General features: G+C 35.1%; 1 non-coding gene across 1 annotated transcript; it reads left to right on the forward strand.

The window, feature by feature from the left end:
* Nucleotides 1-575: 575 nt before the first annotated feature.
* LOC141687854 (small nucleolar RNA R71) lies at nt 576-682 on the forward strand. The gene has a single exon (XR_012561333.1). It is a non-coding gene; the product is annotated as a small nucleolar RNA R71 (small nucleolar RNA).
* Nucleotides 683-9,738: the final 9,056 nt, after the last annotated feature.

The raw sequence follows: 9,738 nt of genomic DNA on the forward strand, positions 1-9,738 counted from the left end.
GTGCAGCTGCACTTCCCTGTTGAGGATATGATTGCCTTGTAGCATACTGCTGTGGTTGCTGGAATCCAGGTGGGTTAAACTGTTTACTCACTCCTTGCTGATATGGTGGCTGAATAGCATTCTGATTATTCCCCCAGCTGAAATTTGGATGATTTCTGTTATTAGGATGATAGGTCGCTGGCACAGGCTGCTGTTGTCGCTGATAATTATTCACATACTGAACAGATTCGTTGATAAGAGAACACTGATCCGTAGCATGAGAACCTGCACGAAGCTCACAAACCATAGCTATTTGATTAACTCCATACGTAGCCAGAGAATCAACCTTCATTGATAGCGCTTGGAGCTGGGCTGCAATAGCGGTGGCTGCATCAACTTCCAAAATACCTGCGACCTTGCCTGACGTCATCCTCTGAGTTGGGTTTTGATGCTCATTTGCAGCCATCGTCTCTATAAGATTATACGCCTCTGTATAGCTTTTAGCCCATAAGGCACCTCCAGCTGCTGCATCGAGCATGGGCCGAGATTGGGCCCCCAAACCATTATAAAAACCAGTGATCACCATCCAATCCGGCATTCCATGATGTGGACATTTTCTCAACATTTCCTTGTAGCGTTCCCAAGCCTCGCACATAGATTCTGTAGGTTGCTGCGCAAACTGAGTAAGAGCACTCCTCATAGCAGCAGTCTTTGCCATTGGATAAAACTTCACCAGAAACTTTTGCGCAAGATCTTGCCACGTAGTGATGGACCCAGCTGGTTCAGAATGTAACCAGTCTTTAGCCTTATCCATCAGTGAGAATGGGAAAAGCCTCAACTTGATAGCCTCATCAGTCACGCCATTATACTTAAAAGTGCTGCAGATCTCGACAAAATTCCTTATGTGCATGTTGGGGTCTTCAGTTGCCGCTCCTCCAAAAGAAACAGAATTCTGCACCATCTGAATAGTGCCCGGCTTGATTTCAAAGGTGTTAGCTTGAATAGCCGGATGAAGGATGCTTGACTGAATATCATCAATTTTAGGCCGAGAAAAATCCATAAGAGCTGGATCAGCTTGAACAATACGATCTCCCATGTTTACTGGTTCTTTCTGCTCAGTTCCTGAATCCGAATCCTCAAAATCTAACTTCTCCGGAATATCAAGAACTTCGTCTGTCTCCTCAACTGTATCTAAAGTCCTCTTGCGAGCACGAGAACGAGTTTGCATAAACGCTTGCTAAAGTACCTGAAACACAACCGAAAAGAGTAAGTAACTACTACGTCCTAATCACTGAGTCCTAATGACCAATGATGGTAAGTACATAAACTAAACAAATACGCCGAGTCCCCGGCAGCGGCGCCAAAAACTTGTTAGGGCGAAAACACGCGCTAATATTCACGCAAGTATACGCGTTCGCAAGTAATATAGAATACTTTCTAGTTCGTTCCCTCAGATACTCAGACTAAATTATTGTCTAATTAAACTCACTCACCAATGTATGATTACTTCTCAATGTTAAGATAATAACACTTAAAATTGTTGATCAAATATTAACTATAATTAACTACTTAATTAACCACTTAACTAACACTTCAAATTATCAATAATAAAACACTCATGAGATCACAACTTCATTATTACTTCCTTCTATAGCCATTGTTATTACCTTTAGCATGTGACAGTGATGATATTAATCGAATAACACAAAACTGATAAAAGCCAACTTTCATTATACTAATACCATTCTACCAAACATCCACAACTAAGATAGAAGTTGAATAGTCATCAATTATGTTGAGTTCCTATATGTCTACAGAAATTGACAACACAATGATTTAAGCACAAGTTATCCCTTTTGATTACATAGGGCAAATAAAACTGTTAGAGTTACCCACTAATCATGCACAACGTACATGAACCTATGCTAGCATGGCAAGTTCTAAATCTCAAGATCCACTGTCGCTTCACAAGAGATTAACACCCTATCTTATATGTTCGCGATGCACATAAGACGAATATGCACAACCAATACTAGATATCATGCAATCATCACACACTAAAGTATTAAACAATTAACTAAAGAATTCCATAATAAATCCGTTGTAACCCCATGATCACGATTAGCCCATAATAGAACTTATCGCCATCATGGGTTCATATGAAATCATGACAAACAACACAAGAAAATAATAACTACACTAATTATATTAAAACAGAGTACGTCACAAGAGTAAATGAGTCAAAGCAAGAAAACTAGCATCCAATGTTACAACGAAACAAGAATCACAAGAATATATGCTTCCTCTTCGTTGCGGTGTGCTAAATCGGTCTTCTTCCTTATCTCCTTTGCTTCTTGCGTAAAACACAATCTAAAACATAATCTCCTTAATACTCTCTATAAAAATGTCTCAAATCTACCTATATAATAGTCCCATAAAACTCAGATTACATAGAAGTTGGAAGCCACACAGAAGTAGAAGTCTAAAATAATTCAGCTTTTTCCCCGACCTTGCGCGGCCGCTCAGCATATCTGCGCGGGCGCGCAGGCTGCTGCGCGGCCGCTCAGCATTGCTGCGCGGGCGCGCAGGACCCTACTGGAAAAATTCCAAGCTTGCTCCGTTTCTTCGCCGTAATCTGCCCTTTCCTTTCCTCTCGCAATGGTGAACACATGCCAAGGCTTATTCTTGATGATTCCTCCCCCGAAATGCAACTATTACCCTGAAATGCATAAACACTAGAAAAACGCATCAAATACACAAAATACTTGATTTCAAGACACCAATATAAGCCATTTTAAGACGTTCTAAGTGGTATAAAATGCCACTTATCAAGGGGTATAATTGTCAAATGAATTAATTTGCTCAAAAAAACCCCCTAATGATATTAACAACCTATGGGACAGTGAGAGTATATGATATATATCACATAATTATTAATAGTGAAGTATAAATTGTACATATATGTATAAATAGTTCATTTTATTTTTTATTTTATATAATTTAATATGATATTTGGCCAATTCATTGTGTTGGAGGACAATATTAAATTTATGACAAATAAGAATATATGAGTATGTATTTATATATGTATATGTGTGTATGTGTGTGTATGTAGGTATGCATGTATGTATATATGTATGTATATATATATATGTATGCATGTATGTATGCATGTATGTATATATGTATGCATGCATATATATATGAATGTATTAATATATATATATATATATATAATTATATATATATATATCGTTTGTATGTTCACAAAAGGCTGCAACTATCATCATTTTAAATCCACCTTGTTCAAACTTATTCATCAAACTCAAGCTGCCATTCAAGCCACCAACAATGCCAGCACCAAAAGTCTTCTACAGGCTCATCTTGAGCCTCTTCAGTTGCATAAAATTCAGGCTCTCCAACATAATCAAACTGTAGATGAACTCAAGCATGATATAGAGCAAGTCAAGGAGGATCTCACCAAGAGACTAAATGCTAAACTTCTTGATTCCACCATGCTAAACATCAATAAAAATCTCACGAAGGAATATGACTTGAATTGGAAAGTTGCGAAATTGGGTTCAAGGCTGTCAAAAGTGGAAAACTCAGTTGCTCAAATTCACACCAATCAACAAACTCAAACTCATCCACTACAGCAACCGGTGGCAGCTCAAACTTCAAATCTTGCTCCACTTGATGATAACAAAAAGGGGGAGAAGGATGTGCATGTTCAAGTTAGTAAGATAATTATTCTAGCCATTACCTACTCAGAGCCACCAATATTAGACAGTATTGACTTAATCAACATAGCAGCAGTTGAACTCAATCTGATAGAACAAATGAAGAAGCTTGATGAAAGAATTGAGAAGGAATTTGGTCCAATTGCCAAACAAGAAAAATCTGTGAAGCACTCCACTTAGTTGAGACCATTTTTAATAGATAATGAAACTAGGAAATATGGAAATAGGTCAAACCTCATCTAGAAGACATCAAAAGGCCATTGTGATTTTAAAGCCTAAGAAACACTCATCAAAAAACTCAAACAAAAATCCAATGGACCTAGTCTATGCAACTCCTAAACCTGATAAAAAAACTGCTTGGTCACTCTATTGTAAATCACAAATATCCAAGAGACTGAGTCTTATAGAAAAGGATAACAAAGATCTACAGGCATGGAAAACTAATTTGTGTGATGGCTGAACATCCTCAATTTGGAGAAGCTAAAAGAGAATAGAGATTAAGGCTCAAATCTTAGAAAAGCAGGCTAACTTAGAAGCCAAGAAACAAGCTGAAAAGCCTGCTACCAAGTCAGAAACTGAGTAGCCTGCTACCATAACTGTAACTGAGAAGAGTGAAGAACCAAAGAAATCAGGAAAAGGATATAGAAAGGAGAGAGCCAAAAGGAAGCTAATTTTTGAAGAAGAAGAAAATGAAGAATCATAGCCAACTCAGTCTACTGCCACAAATCAACCAACTACGCCCACTAGGGCTGAGTATTCGGTCGGTTCATTCAGAAACCGAACCGAAAAAACTAAAAACTGAAATTCTTAAATTTATTAAACCGAACCGAACCGAACCAAAGTATTCTCATAAACCGAACCGAAACCGAACCGAAATAATAGAATCGGTTCGGTTCGGTTTGAAAAAAAACAAAAATTGTGAAATCACGTGTAGTTTTTAATGAAGATCATCGACCATAACCAAATTAGAAGAAAATAATTTACTGTTTAGAAGAAGAATCAAAATCAACAAAACCTGTTAGAGGAAGAAACTTTGATACTTAAGAATGAAATTAAATTGAATGGTAGACTATTGAAATTGAATGGCAGTGAACAGATGAATCGGTTTAAGTTTAGAATATTTAGGTCATATTTTGTTTAATTATTAGATTAAGTAATAGAATCATTATATTGTAAATAAGATATGATTCAAGAAGACGGAGAATGGGTTTTAAGGAGGGGAAGTGTAGCGACCGGGAATTTTGTGACATGATTAAGTGGATAAGGTATAGTTTTGTGCAGTAATTGTAAATTTATGTGAATAAATAAAAGGTTAAATTATTTTGTGGTTAAATTTAATTGTTGTATAATAGTAACCGGGAACGTAAAGTACCTCGTTCCAGTTTGATGAGTCAACTGAGGAATTAAGTTGTGTCGTCGGGCCGTCAAGTCGAACAAAACCCGTAATAAAAAGAGAATTAAAGTGTTTAAGAATGCGAATGTGAATTGTATTTGATGGTATTGTGTATTTTGCATGATGTTTGATGTGAGCATGTTTAAATTTGATCTTTAAACATTTTTATAAAATTATAGAAATGTGATCGAAATGCGAAATTTATTTTATTGTCTTTAAAATAGTCCAGTGGACTTCTTAAAATTATAAGTGGGATTAATGTGGATGCTTTGATATTTTAAATGATTTTATAAAAATTTAAATTCTATTATTTGGAAATTATTTGTAAAATCCATAGAAAATAATCTATTCGCTCAAAAATTCATTTAAAAATACTAGTGAAGAGCTAATTTTATGTTCTTTATTATAAAAATGGGATTGAGTATATTTTCTAATATTTTGAGGATGTTTTATATTTTACTAAACAGATTTATAGATTTGCAAATGGAAAAAAAAGAAATTCAGAATTTTATTTGATAATTTACCATTCTACCCTTGAGTGTATATATAAATACACCACCACCCCCCATTTTATTTTCTAATTCACCCCAATTGTCTCTCTCACTCTCTCTCTCTTCGGTATAATCTCTTTCTCCTCTCGATTCTTGGTTCTTCCTTTGCCAAAATTCATTTCTCAACTTATATATATACTTCTCTAGCCATATATGTATGTATATGTGTTTGCATGTGAGGGTTGCTCTTGTGTTTGGTTTGAAAAAGGATGAACCCTCCCGGGTTCTTATTTGATTCAATTGTGTTCTTTTAGTCTTCTAGAAATTTGCTAATTGAGGTTTCCATGTTGGTTGATTGATGGAATAAAAGCTAATCGGCAAGGTTTGGTCGAAGAAAACCCCGAATGGGGCATCTCCGAGACCATGTCGCCGCCGGTGATGAACTCCGGTGAACCGGATGTGGACAATGATGCTTGTCTGAGTCCTAAATCCTATATTATAATTAAATTAGTTGATGCATGTTGAGTTTGTTTGAAAATGAAAGATTTTTAGATTCAAAATTATCAGGTTTTATCAAGATTGAGTTATATGTTTAAATGATGGTTTGATTTGGTTAATGCATGTAAGTATATAAGGTGGATAATAATTGTTTGATTGTTGATATTGTTTTTGTTTAAAAAACCTATTGTAACCTTCAATTTTACAAAATATTGGTTCGGTTATGTTTGTTTAACTTAGAAGAATGGTTTATAATATAAAGAGTATAGATGATGCATGCATGATTAATTTTGTTTAAAGTTGAGTTTGGTTTCGATTTAATTGGAAGGAAAAGGGTTTAAAAAGGTTGTTCTTGTTAGAAATATATTTAAATTAGGTTAATTTATGAAATTAACTTTGCATGTGAATTTTTAGAGTTGCATGTTGCTTTGTTAGATTAGGGCCGAATGAGGCTTTGATTTATAAGAAAGAAATATATCTAATTACTTGACTAATTGATAAGATTTGTAAATTCAGATTTATGCATGATACCATTAAGTGGTTGCTTGTTAAATTTTTTATTTGATCCCATTATTTTGGTTTGAATTTTTGGATTAAAAAGAAAGGAATGAGTTATTTTGTTGTCGATTTATAGGAATCACAATTGTTTGCTAAGGTATAGATTTTTAAGTATATAAGTATATGTTACTATGTGCTATGTGAGTATTTTGTGATTATACTCGAGTATATAACTGAAGTGTTACCACGAATTGGGGTAATCATTAGGCGTTCTGAGTAACGTCGAGAGTGGATTAAGGTTCTAATTAGGGGTTCTATTTTGGATTGTAGATTCGGATAGTGGAGGCATTCAGGCTAGAAAAGGGAAGAATATCTTAGGTGGTAGTAGCTCAGTACCCGTTAAGCAGGAAAGCAATTTAAGGCAAGTAACTCTGCCTTCTCTTATGATTTGATTATAGAGAGGATATTATCAATGACATGATCAAGTAGTGAATCCTTTTAATGTTTTTCATAAGTCTGTTTTTGATTTTTGAGAAACCCTGATATTGTTCTTTGTAACAACTTGTTATCAATCCATGTTGATCCTTTATAGTAACCCTATTGATCCTGATACTTATTACCTTGCTTTATTACTTTGTTTTCTTTTGATCTAGTAAACCTAAGAGAACATTTATGAACCTCCTTACGTAATGTCTTAATTAACCTGGATTCTTTGACAACCTCTATACCTTGTTATGTGTTGATCTTTAAAACTATTCTGATCACGAACTAGTATACCCTCTTTATCCTTTGATCGAGATCTTTAGTATTGATCCATGTTTACTTTCAATTCGTTCACTTTCCTGGAAATCTAGAATTGAATTTAAGAATGATTTTCGACTTGAATGAGTCTGAATGATTTCATATTCTTGGTAATGATAAAATGAACTTAATCAACTTTTCCTACTTCCAACACAAAGGTTTTCCAAATGAATTCCTGATGGATTGGATAGAGACATAAGAGACTAGTGGGACTAGTCCAGTCACATAAGAGGCTAGCGGGGCTAGTCCAATATAAGGATGAAATAATTCCGTAGGTTCCATAATGACTAGATGGAGGTTGGTACGGGCTGATCACCCGTATTATTCTATGTAGATGGATATTCCAATCAAGGGCTCCATTATGTTTTATAAAGGAAAAAATGAAAATAATCTTTAAGCAGTTTGCTTTTGTTAAATGAAATGAAATGAAATGATTTGTATCTTCGTTAAAGATGTGAAATTTTGAACCCTGTCACTCTAATTAGTTATTGAATTTCAAAGCTTCAATGATCACTTCTTTCAATTGAGAAACTCTTTTAGAGTCCTGCTAATGATTTGTGATAAATGTCTGCTTTCTCCCAATCTTGAGCCTTGAATCATGGAAGCCTGAAACTTTCTTTCATAACCTTTACTTAGCCAATAAACTGCCACCTAGAGATGAAAGTAGAATGCCTCAGATACTGATAATTATTGTTGCATTATAGAAATTTCTATATAGCTACTTGCTGAGCTTCTTTTCTCATTTATTTGTTTTGATCTAACCATGACAGTTAAGCAAGAAGATGTCCAGACTTAGGGGCACCGCTCGCAAGAGCGTTCCTGGCGGTTCCTACTGTGTTGTAGGTTTCAGATTCCAGAGCAGGTGGTTATTGTGTATGTGAGCAGACATGTTAGTTGAAGGAGCTATTCTAGTGGGTTCAGATATAATGAGTAATTTTTCGGTTCCATGTCGGAATATAATGAATTTGAACTTAATTATATTTTGGGTTGTAATATATTTATTCTTGTTGGTAGTTGTAACTTAATCATATTATTATTTTTATCGGGGATTATTATATCTGATGTTGTTATATTAGTTTAATGGTGTTTGGGTCCTCATTTCCTAAACCCGAGATTGAGGGCGTCACAGGAAGGGGGAATAAATTGCAGAGAGAGATACAATATATGTGCATATGTTGGGAGAAAGAGTTATAGGGAATTATGAAAATTAGATACGGTTAGGACCATTATATGGGCCTGGGCCTGTTGATAAATGGACTGAAAAATAAGTATGTTTATATATTTCGGTTAATTTGGTTTTAACCGAATCGATAATTAAAAAAAACGAACCAAACCGATATTATTTTGGTTAAAACCGTAAAACTGAATTAACCGGAATTTTTTAAAAAACTCAAACCAAACCAAACCGAAATTACCCGGTTCAGTTCAGTTTTTCGGTTTTGGTTTGGTTCTTCTCACCCCTAATGCCCACAATGAAGCAATTTGAATTCAAGGTCCATCCTGGTGTGAACTTTCATGGTGAGCCAATCATTCCCAAGGATGAACCAATAGACTGGGAGAGCTTGCCTATTCCTGAGCTGAACATCCCAATTCCAACCCCTTCAAAAAAAAGAAAGAATATAGCAAGAAAGCCAGTCAAGTCTATCCCATTCCAATCCAAATCCTTATCTAAACCTAAGACAACAGACAAAGTTGGAGAGACCCAAGTGCACTACCAAGAATCTTAACTATTCCTTACATTGGAAGTAGAGTGAACTTGAGGCCATATTGGTTGATGGAGTTTAAGGATAAAAAGAATACCAGAAGATTTTTCAGACTAGAAGACCAACTAAAAATATCAAGCAATGAAACTCTTAAGGAAATGCAGGTAATGCTGGATCTATCTAATGAAGATGAATCTGAAGTCTATAGTAGACAACTCCAACACCAAATAGAAGAGAAGAATAAAAAGCTGGGAAAGAAGACTAGACACTCAAGGGGAAAGGATTAATTTGCTCATCCTAGAGGAGCACCTTGAACAAAGGTTGTGAGACTTCTGTGAACTTTCTTTTTTCAACTTTTAATAAAATCGCAACACTTATCATATTTTTTTATCTACCATTGAATGACTATTTTGTATAAGGTGTTTTGTTATCATCAAGTCCTCCTAAATATATGCCTACAATTCTAGTAGACATAAATTAGGGGAGATTGTTAGGAATATGTTGTAGGCTTTGTTAGGAAAATGTTGTGTACTTGATGATAAGCTAAACAAACACCTCAGTAGATTTAACTTAGTGAATTTTGTAGCACCCGACGGATGATCAATTATAGTCCCGACGGATGATTCAATATAGTC

Source organism: Apium graveolens, chromosome 9 (genome assembly GCF_009905375.1).
Source record: "Apium graveolens cultivar Ventura chromosome 9, ASM990537v1, whole genome shotgun sequence".
In the NCBI taxonomy this organism is placed as follows: Eukaryota; Viridiplantae; Streptophyta; class Magnoliopsida; order Apiales; family Apiaceae; genus Apium; species Apium graveolens.